At 36.5% G+C, this 10,522-nt stretch overlaps 1 long non-coding RNA gene across 1 annotated transcript; it reads right to left on the bottom strand.

Moving 5' to 3' along the window:
- Positions 1–8,077: 8,077 nt before the first annotated feature.
- On the bottom strand, positions 8,078–10,119 carry LOC110918727. The gene is made up of 2 exons (XR_002581528.2): positions 8,483–10,119; positions 8,078–8,407 (listed from the first exon to the last, which is right to left on the bottom strand). It is a non-coding gene; the product is annotated as an uncharacterized LOC110918727 (long non-coding RNA).
- Between the last annotated feature and the right edge of the window lie 403 nt (positions 10,120–10,522).

The raw sequence follows: 10,522 nt of genomic DNA, 5'->3' as shown, positions 1-10,522 counted from the left end.
AAAATACCGTTTAACACATTTGTCGAAATGTGAATTTTATTTCCGGAATATATATACTTGTAGTCCTTAGTCCTTGTCCGGTTTGTCCAATATTCGGGTATAAATTATATATTCATTTTCTTGGAATTTTTGATAATATATTGTATTACAATTTTGGTATTTTGGTGTGTTATATTATTTTCAAGTTCCTAAGATAATATAACTAATACACATATTATACAAATAACACACAATTTGTGACATCTAAATATATATTTCCCTAAATATATTTAGTCATTTTTATTTATCAAAAACCAACCTCCAATATTTGTAATTTTTGTAATAAAAATTATGGCAAGTTTTTATATGAAAACCATAATCAAAGTTTACTTGTAAACACTTGTTTAAAAATATTTTTCTAAGTGCTTAATTTCTACAAAAATTTTTGCCATAGTTTCCCTTTAAAAATGGAGGTTTCCATGCTCAGAGGCATATCATTTTCTTTTAAAATTCATCACCAATCATCAACAATTTAATCAAGACTCACCATGAGCCAAAAATGTGCAATTTACCCTATGTCACGAACTTGAAAGTTTATAAAAATTTGTAATATTTTAACATGTTGTTTAGTAAGCTTAGTTACCCCTAAAAACATGGTTTATAGTTTATAAAACTCATTCTTCTAAATTTTAGTTCTTTACAACTTACATGATGATTTTCTAAAAATGATTCTTCTTGTATTCTTCTTGTTAACAACACTTTTCTAACCTTGTTTTAACACTTGAAACATGTTTACTTCCTTTAAAAACCATGATCATGTTAATCTTGTAATAAACTTTGTCCTCTTGAAAATATTATCTTTGAAATCATTCATTTTCAAGACATATAACGTGTACAAGAAATCATCATACTCTAAAACAACTTCCTTTTCAAGTTCATGATTCACATAAAGGATGATCATTATGATTTTCTCAAGATCTATCCTTGTACTTGCTAGACCACGTGTTTAATCATAATCTAGCAAGCTTCTTATGATGGTCAACATCATAATCACAAGAAATCAATAAACAAGTATCATACATACACTAAAACAACTTAGATTTTCATGTTATTAAGCTTTATGTTAGTGATCATCTTCATGTTTCCTTGAGTTTCTTTAGTTTAACCATTTACATAACCTTTTAACCACTAAAATTAGAAGTAAAATCAAGTTGTGAGGAGCTTACTACTAGCTCTATGGCTAGGGAAGAATCAAAGATGAAGATGATGATGTAGGAAGTGGATAAAAGCTCTAGGTGATGGTCCTTCAAACTCCAAAGCCTTCAAGCTTCTTAACTATGTTCTTTGGACCTCTAGATCACCTTAGAATGTATGAAGATGGCTTGAAAATGGAGGGGGTATGTGGGTGTGTTGGAGCCGAGAGCAAGAAGGGAGGAAGAGAAGAGATGTGTTGTGAAATGGTAAGATGATAATGGCTCAAGTCTTGTGGTTTTTAAAACAAGTTCTTCCAACAAACAAATAACCCTTGGTTTCTATGTTTCTAAAGTAATTAGCAAATCCTATAAAACATTTGAAAGAAATCAAAGGGTGGGTCCCCATGTTGGGACCGTAAGTTGAGGGGGGGGGGTCTAGTTGTGTTGTAATGATAAGTTAAAGAATTTAGTTAGATTGTAAGGTAGTTAGTTAGGGTTATATGTGTTAAGTGGTTATAGGATGTATTATGATGTACGGTGACCATAACTAGCTTCGTAACACTAAAAATGCTTCTAGTGAAAATTTGGTGTTTCGGGTAGTGTCCGGTTGTTCGGTTGGTTACCGATTCGTTAAAGTGCTAAATTGCGTAGTTTAGTGTGCTTTATGTTCCCTTTTATGACAGTTTTGATTCCCGACACTTAGAAAGGTATTCTGGACCATTAAACCATAATTCTGCATTATATTTTGTAGTTAAAATGCTGATTTTTGCTGAAATATGCAGAATTCTGCAGTTTCTGTATGTCTTGGGCACTTTCCGGCACTTAAATTATCACTCGGAATGCAGTTTTATGATCCTTACTTCTCTACACACTATACTAGTGTAACTCTTGATTTCGGGCTCATTCTGTGTTTTAACATCATGTCTGTCTGGGTACTGAACTTCCGTCTATACTTCTACTTTGTCTGATAACTGTGCTAACTTTGTTTCGTGCACTAATTGAATCATAATGTGTTGCATGCAATAATGATAAGAAATCATGCAACATGTGATGCACGTGTATGTATATGACAGTAATCAGAAAATCATTTATGTCATTAATCCAAATCAGGCACAGTCATTAAGATACAAATTACTGTTTAATTATTGTACGGATACGTGGAAAATTGCCAGTTGTCACAAAATCATCCGTAACGCACGCAGGTCCGTAACGAGCGTCGAAACGTAAGTCGTCGTAAATATATAATTTTATATTTTTAGTCGAAATCGTCCGTAATGCGCTAGGTCCGTAACGAGCGTCGAAACTTAAGCGTTATAAATAAAATTTTTTATATTTTTAGTCGAAATCGTTCGTAAACCGTGTAGGTCCGTAACGAGCGTCGAAACATAAGTCGTCGTAGATATATAATGTTTTATATTTTTAGTCGAAATTGTCCGTAACGCGCGTAGGTCCGTAACAAGCGTCGAAACGTAGGTTGTCGTAGATATATAATGTTTATATTATTTAGTCGAAGTGGTCCGTAACGAGTTCTAAAAACTGTTATATTTTTTAATAAATTAATTAAAAAATGTTATATTTTTCAAATTAATTAAAAATTGTTATATTTTGTAAAAAAATGATTAAAATATTGTTTACTCATGCAGATATGGATGTCGTTGTTGGTAGAGGGAGAGGCCAGGGTGCTGGCCGTGGAGGTGTCGGACGTGGTGCCGGAGGTGGCGGTGGAGGTGGCGGATGTGGACGTGGACGTGGTAGAGGTGGGCGGGCGGGGGCGGCGGTGGCCGGTGGGCGTGGACGTGGGCGTGGGCGTGGTGGCCCAGACGTGGATCCGTTGCTAGATAATCCCTATCTAGCATTCGATGAGAGGAGCGAGGCTTTTCACATATGTGAAAAGTTTCAGCGTATGGAGATCGGCGACCACCCGACCATCGATTGGTCGGCTCTCGATGAGGTGGATGAGGCGGCGAGAGCCAGAGGGTTCATCGGACACGATACTTCATGGGAGATGTATACTATGTTTTCTTTGTTTTGTATACGACATGGATACTAACCATGCTGTGTGACAGGTTGTTCGATATTGCATACATGTCGTCGTTCAGGGTCTTGGTGTGCGAGTTTTTATCGTCTTTCGACTTCGCTCCCAGACATGTAGACCAGCCGGAGGTGCTTGACGACCCTGACGTCCCGTGGATAGAGGTCAGCTTTCTTCTAGCCGACGTGTGGCATGAGATGTCACTGAGAGAGTTTGTCGTGCACTGCGGCCTTTAAACGGTGGAGGAGACAGACACCCCCATCTACACCGAGGGCATCCATATGGCCCCCCGTTCGACTCTCTGCAGGTTCTGGCAGGTGATCAGTGACGTTCGATTTGGCCCGAAGTCAAAGTCGAGGTTTTCCTGGATCAGAGATCCCCTGTACCGTTATCTGCACAGGCTTATTGCCACATCCATTGCACCACGCTAACAGAGTCACGAGTGGTGCAATCAGGGGGATCCTTTTTACCTGTACTATCTTGTATGGGGGGGGGGGGGGACGTGCGCCCTCCATCACTGCCTAGCCTAGTGGTTCGCGGCGGCGTACCACATGCAGGACAGATCTGTGCTGTAAGGGGGCGTATATCACGTGTATCACCGTCTCGTTGGGCCTTGTTCCCCAGCAGGACCCGTTATTCGGCGAGGGGGCGTGGTGGAGCCGGACAGGTTGACACGGCAGACCCTGATCGGCATGCACGTGACGCATGACTTCCCTGGGCTCAGGCTGCGATTTATAGGACCCAATTGGCAGGTGTTTGCCCCCGTCGCTCTCCCAGACGAGTTACCAGAGTTGCTGCCAGATGGTCATGTCGCAGAGGACGACGACGACGACGATGGCGACCACGCTTACCCACCATTTCCTCCACCGCCACCGCCACCGGAGCCGCAACTACAGGGGGTGCCTCGGTACCCCCAGCACGTTCTGTACGACCAGCTCCATCCAGCTGTGGCGCTTGCGTTAGAGCGGATGGAGGAGCGGCTGCAGGCGCGGATAGACGCTGCTCACCGTCGTACTGAGCGTCTTCTCATGCGGGTGATCCAGGGCGATATATAGGCGGCTCTCCGGCGTGGTGATACACCATTGCCGATACCGCCTTTGTCGCCTCGCCCTGGAGACAATGCGGATCAGGGGGCGGGGCCTTCAGACACCAGTCAGGAGGGTCAGGATCCATTGGTTTTGGATCGTTGTACTTTTCTTGTATTTTGGCAGTTTATGTATTTCGAACGATGTCCTGTAAATATACAAATTTATTATGTAATTAAATTTGCGGTTTCAGTTTATTTGTATTTGTGATTGTTTATTTTAACTGTTTAGATTGGTTTGCTTGGTTACGTACAATGTATAATATCACACGTCGTGAATACATCAACATAAAAAAATAATACAAAATTACGATACGATACGCTATAATACGATATTAAGTTAAAAATGTCATACGATACGCTATAATACGATACTTAACGATAAAAAATAAAGATTTTAAAACTCATTAAAATAAAAATAACCAATAATAAACACCAAAAACCAAACACAACACACCAAAAAATAAACTTAAAAAATTCAGTGCCTTAATACGCATCGTATATGCCTATACGATGCGTATTAGGCCAGCCGACAGACAACACCTGCACCTACCAGTCTGCCACGTCTTTTACTTTATTTAATATGAATCGTATAGGCCTATACGATGCGTATTGAAAAAGTAAAATGTACGGATAGATAATCAGATGTGCCAATAGAATTCCCCTTTCCACAACCATTATACATATTAAATCTAAGTGTTGATGATAACATATAGTTTTTTTTTCTTGATTTTCTTGATTTTATTGTTATAATTATTTTCAAACACATTTTATTTTTTCTTAAAATTTTTAAGATACAATGTTTTATGAAATAATGCTTATTTTTGTTATTCTAATAATATATTGTAATGGTTTATAAAACTATAAAAGTACCGTTGCGACATGTTTATTTTATCTTTGTTACGATAAAAGCTTTGTTAAAAATTGAATGAGTCAATTATAACTGCTTTTTTTTTGTTCGAACAACTTCGGTAGCGGAATAGAGTATCTTTTTTATATTACAAGAAATAAGCTACAACGAGCGTCACTGACGAACAAAATTGATATCATCCGAACAACATCGGTACCACGTCGATTTCAACTGAACATCGGTACCAGTATTTGTACTTTTAAAACCTTTGTGAGTATTCATTTTTAAAGTTTTTGATCGATGTAAAATATGTGTCGATATCTTTTAGGGCATTACATATCATGACTTTTGTTTGGGTTTATCTTTCGATCGCTATGCAAAATGTCAGTTACGATCCTGATAGCTTATGAATTGAACCGATACAGACTTTCCGTCGCAACGCACGGGAGAAGTCCACTAGTGTTTAAAATTAAATGCAGGTGAGAGAGACGTCATCACTCGTCACCCGTTTTTCAATTCTTCCCTCGAAATGTATAAGAGTTAATCACACACAAGTATCCGCACACACCCACTGAAAACCAGAAACACTAAACTGTGTGAGAGAGATAAAATGATGGAAGGCGACTATGTTCCTGAACATGTTCATGATGAACACCTTGTTCAAATTCATGAAGACGGTGCAGAAATTCAACCTATACGTGAAGAAGAGAATGAAATCATAACGAACGCTGCTAGTGTTGAAGCCTCTGAAGATGAGGTTGATGATGATAACCTTAGTACAATGGCAGACATCGGAAGTTATACAGAATTTCTAGAAGATCAAGCATTTGGAGAAGATTTTGGACCGGCGTTCATTGCCGGAGTTGTTGTGGCCGGTCGTTTCATCGTGATGAATGGTCGTATCCAAAATGGTTTGTTTAGTGGAATAATTGTTGCAGGTTGGAGTGAGTTAGATGGGTATCATATCGCCGGGTTCATAAACGGCGAACCGGAACTCGTCTCCGGTTCGCCTATTTCCACGAATATGGTGTTTGTAGGAGCGGATAACGTGATTGTGAGGTCATTTGGAATGAGAGGGGTTTTATTACTAAGCGATATCAGATCTGCTGAGGTTAACGGTGCTTTTTTTGAGATGTTTGGGTTTTTGTATGGAGGTATTGTTGTCACTGGTGCATATGTAATGATGAGCGGAATAGTAAACGGTGGTGGCGGAGATATTGAATTGATGTTTGTTAACGCCGGTTTTCTACTTAATGGTTTTATAGTCGTTGAAGATGAAAGCCGGTCGTTTATTATCGGAGATGGTTCGATAAGTCTTGCAGAATCTGATTGGGGGGTTTATTTTTATGGTTTTTTCATTGTTGAATAAGGTATCATCCTCAACAATGGGGTTGAGGTGCACATGAACGGACAAATCTTAGTTGCAGCAGGTAGAATTGAACTGGGTGTTGAAGATATCAATGAGGTTGAATTAGGATTGGAACACTTGCTGATTGAGGATGTTGAAGGAGATGAACAAGAAGATTAAAACACTGTGTATCATTATTTAATTTAATTTAATTATATTTCTTGAAAATTACTGAATATGTTTAAATATATTCGATTATATATCGACTATATTTTAATATATTTGGTATTATATTAGAATTTGAAGACTATTGAGATATATTGACAAATTTTGTAATCGATGGGTATTGAGATATATTCAAAGAGTATTTTGAAAATTTATCAAATTAGTGCAAACGTGGATCTTTAAACATGCAGTTTCAGATTTTATGTGTAGATTAATGTTCAGATTTGATGTATGATAATAGTTTTTTCCATTAAATTAGTCATACACCAAAATCCGTTTTTAAACATTAGAATTTGGGTGATTTGATTTCACTAAACGAATGTTTATATGGAAAATTAGGGATGCAAACGAACAAGACCTTGTTTGTATTCGTTTGTTAAAAGATATATGTGTTCACGAACTGTTCATGAATACTTATCAAACGAGATTTTATGCTCGTGTTCGTTTGTTGAGTAAATGAACTTGTTCATGCTTGTTAATTTTAGTCAACGAACGATGAACACAAACTAATGTTCGATGGAAACAAACGAACACAATCAAACGTTCATGAATAAAATATATTATACACTTACAGTTATTAAATATTTTATTTGTCGCAATTTTGAAGTATTTAAATAAAATATAAAAACACTAAAGAACTATCAAACGCAATCAAACACAAACGAACACGTAACCGAACGTTCACAAACATAAACGAACGAACACGACCTCTGTTCATGTTTGTTCATTTTACTAAACAAATGAACTTCCCGCCGAACGGGGGCCGAACGGTTCATGAACTGCCCTAAGCAAAATAGTCAGCACCAAATTTATCTTATAAACTTACAATGCCTAGTGTAACATACAACAAATTTATCTAGTTTAATTCACAATAGTAACAGTAAAGAAAACATCAATGAAGCATAAGATCGAGCAGCTTGTGGGCATCATTAATATAGTGATTTCCTTGCCCTTTTTTAATTGTGATCAACCGCAAATCAGTCAATCAGCCATAGATCATTCGATTTATAAAGACACTGCTCTCCATCTTCTTCAATCTAGCATATGAAATCAATTAACTAATTGTTGGATGAGTAGTGTCTGTGTGAGTTCAAAAAAATTATTTCATAAGTGAAAAAAATATTGTGTTTGTTCCCTACCTATTTAGTGGTCCCACAGATTCGCAGGCTATTGGTCATGGACTCATAGTCGCAACAAAAAATAAGTCAACATGAAAAATTATTTTTTTTTCTCTAATTTACGCATCATCATCCTTATATTCATAATCATTCAAAAAATTGTACATGTCCCAATCACTATATTACAATAACGCCTTCAAATAGTTTATACGTATTGGTGACACTAAAAAACGATCTCACAACCTACATGATCAGTGTATAAATATGTCTTGCAATAAGTAATCTCAAAACGATTAAACAGTAAACCGACAACAATCGTGTGTTGAATATGGTACGCCAGATAATACTAAACAATACTTACCTAAACAAATAATAATAAAACTAATACTTATAGATAATTCATATAATAATTAAATAACTTTAATTATTATTTTACTCCTTTAGTCCTTTGACTTTAGATCTCCTCTAGACCACCCTTGAGATCGTTCGTACCTCCCTTGCTGATGTTGTAATTTCATCATAGTGCAATTTCAAGAGCTTTTAATGTCACGAATGCAGTCTTCTTTCTTCAAGAATCACTAAATCAAAACGAACATTGATGTAAGTTCCTATAACAAAATCAATTAATCACAACCTTTAAGAAATCAACTAACCGATAGATCTAGATGTGCTCGATTTCGCCGCAAAACTTGTGAATTTCTCTCTTGGTAGCCAGATCTGAAAGTTGCTCCACTTGCATTATTGTTGTCCGGAACAACAGCAATTGAACAAAGAAATTGCGGAAATTATGTTTTCATCAGGCTTATGAATGAAAAAGCAACTTCTACAATAAGGTTCTCAAGTCGCATGCTAATCAACCAGTCAATATGTCTTTTTGATGTATATGTAGAATTGTAGAGGGTACCCCTATCCCTATTACAGGCTGGTAGAGTGGTTCGCTCCATCCCATCCCTGATTGGTCCATTAGGCTGGCCCAATATTCCTCTATTCTGTATGGGAAGGTTGGGCCAACCCTAATAGACCGGGCTCGGAATAGTTGTACCACCTAGAAGGTATGGTACGTGTTGGGCCTGGCGTGGCGTGTCCGGGCATACACGTTTTTGCAACAACAATTAAGAAGGTATGCCACTTCAACTTTTGGTCAATCCATATTAGTTTGTGGTAGTGGTGGGTGTTGCATGTTCAGGGGGACCCCCACAACAATACAAACAGCATTTTGCAGATATAGATATCACAATGAAGATCCAACTATATAAGCGTGAGAACAAACAATTTCTTGATAATTATAGAAAGTGCTATACATCAATTAAATCTTGTACCCACAGTAATAATATTGAAAACAGCTTTAACTCCAAATTTTAATATTGAGCAATAGTTCAAAGGGTGGAAGTCGAGTTTCAATAAAAAGAAAGAAAACTACTTGTTTGGATGTGCATTTAAGCAGTTGCAATAGGAAATCACTAATTGTGTGATTATTTAATTCTTAAAGTGGCAGAAATCACTTTGAAAATTACACATTCAAACACCTCTTGTAGATATGATACGTGTCTACGCTACCACCTGCATGCCCACGTTCTTCATATTTCTTTTTTAGTTAATTACTAATATTGTGAGTCAGTTTAATTAGTGGGTTCAGTTAATTAGTGGGTCAGTTAGTCGAATAGTGGAGTCATGGGTAGTTGTTATTTGCTTTCTTGTAAGGCTATTTATTAGCCAGTAGTATTTGATTATGGCATGCAGAATTGAATTTACAAAAAGCTTCTCTATTCTCCTTCTAATTCTTAGATACTTTTCTGTATCTTCTTCTTTCCAACTTTGATACATATCAAGATAAAGACATGGCAGTAAAATTATTCAAGAAAAAGGCTTTACTGGATAAAAAAGTTGGATTCTTTTGGCGACATCCAATCCGAGGTAATGAATGCAGTACCAAAACTACATTCACAAACCCTAGAAGCAGAGCACAGATCAACAAATCGTTCCAATTATACACCCAAAATCACACTGTTCAAACACAAAATCCGCTTCATTTATTAATCAAACAGAACTAATACAGCCAGATAATTAAGCCTCATACATCGATCTTCAAGTTTCTAAGTGTGCACGAGTGGAATCTTTGAGTGAAAAAAGGTACAAAAGCAACCAAATACAGATTTTTAAATATAATAAACTTAAGACAGAGTAGAAGAATACCACAACACAACAATAGAGCGAAATTGCAGATGAGATCCGAACCTTATAAGTTGGGGGCAAAGCTTTCACTGCGAGTGAAGGAAGTAGCTTGTTTTTGTTGGGAGTTTTTATATAGGAACTGAAAAAGAAAATTGGTGTAGACTACAATATTAATTAACTAGTTTATAGACCCGCGTATTACACGGGTTTTTACAATATAAATGATATAATTATATAATCTTTAAAAAACTTTATATTACTTACGACCTATGTTAATTAATAATGAAACTTTATATAAACGAATTTCTATTCCAATATAATATAGTTCACACAACTAACTTGAATTTATCACAAAAACAACTGGCTTATCTTAATTAGTAATATTGAAAATACCATAATAGTTGTGTATTACAAAGGTTGAATACTAAAAAACATGTAATAAACAAATTTTTATATTATTAATATGAATGAAATTATGTATTATGTTACATATAACAATGTATAAATAATGATAATTTTTA

The sequence above is a fragment of the Helianthus annuus genome, chromosome 16 (genome assembly GCF_002127325.2).
Source record: "Helianthus annuus cultivar XRQ/B chromosome 16, HanXRQr2.0-SUNRISE, whole genome shotgun sequence".
NCBI classification, from domain to species: domain Eukaryota; kingdom Viridiplantae; phylum Streptophyta; class Magnoliopsida; order Asterales; family Asteraceae; genus Helianthus; species Helianthus annuus.
This window is presented reverse-complemented; position numbering and strand designations above follow the sequence as displayed.